This window comes from Crocodylus porosus, unplaced genomic scaffold, assembly GCF_001723895.1.
Source record: "Crocodylus porosus isolate Cpor-Errol unplaced genomic scaffold, CroPor_comp1, whole genome shotgun sequence".
In the NCBI taxonomy this organism is placed as follows: Eukaryota; Metazoa; Chordata; order Crocodylia; family Crocodylidae; genus Crocodylus; species Crocodylus porosus.
Window position 1 is genome coordinate 3106877 of NW_017728915.1, and position 1053 is coordinate 3107929.

Consider the following 1053-nt stretch of genomic DNA (forward strand, 5'->3'; position numbering starts at 1 on the left):
GCACAACCAGCCTCGCTGCGGACTTCGCACCGCGCGCCACTGTGATTGGTCCTCGCTGCTGTCATTCCCCCGAGACGGGGGCGGGGAGAGTCTGACGTCACCGGGAAAGTGAGCGAGGCGGCTGATGCAAGGTCCTGAGGGCGGGTCACGTGGGGCGGGGTGGCTCGGAGTTCAGTGCTGGGGCAGCCTGCGCGCGGGGCGGGGGGCTCGGTCGGACACGGGCTGGGCTCCGGCGGGCGGAGAAGCAGCGGCCATCGCTACGTGGAGCTAAACGCGCCGCTAGGGCCGAAGCGGATCGCAGCAGCAGTGCTTGCCCTGGCCCCTGCAGCCACCAAACCTGCCGCCCGTGCTGGTGGCCGCGCCGGGCCGCGGGGTGCCTTGAGACCCTTTCGGAGGCGCCCTGCAGCGGCCGCGGCACCAGCACCTAGCGCAGGGCTGCAGGGCCAGCGCCGCGGGGTCTGTCTGTCCGAAGGCAGTAGAATGGCACTAGCTGAGGTCTGAAGGTCGCCCGTGTGGCTGTAGGGCCAGTCCCTGCCACGCTTACCACACACATCGTGTCAGTCAGTCCTGAACCCGGTGCTGGGTCTTCTTGAGGTTTCTCCTTTCCTGTGGCAGCAGGATTCACTAGAAAACACAAGAGATTACAAGTAGAAATCCCTGGTGCTAGCAGCGTCGTGACATGCTGGGGCCTTTCTGAGTTCTTGGCAACAGAAGAATTGCTGTAGTGTTTGGTAGGGGTGTGCGAAGCGGGCCGTGTTCAATTCGAATTTGGCGTGAATCAGGGACAGTGATTCGATTTGTTGATTCGGATCACTGTCCTTGATTTGATTCGGTCGAATCCAAATGTGAAGATTCGATGCTGATTCAGAGAATCAGCAATTCAGACAAAGACACAGCTTTAAACGTATTTTCTACATACCTTCAGGTTCCAGGCACGGCTCGTGAAAGCTGCCACACATGCTTGGCGAACTTGGAAGTTCAGAGGGGGGCTCCCCTGCATACCCCCCAGCTTGGTGATCGGCTGCAGGGAGACCCTAGGTGTCCTCCCAGACC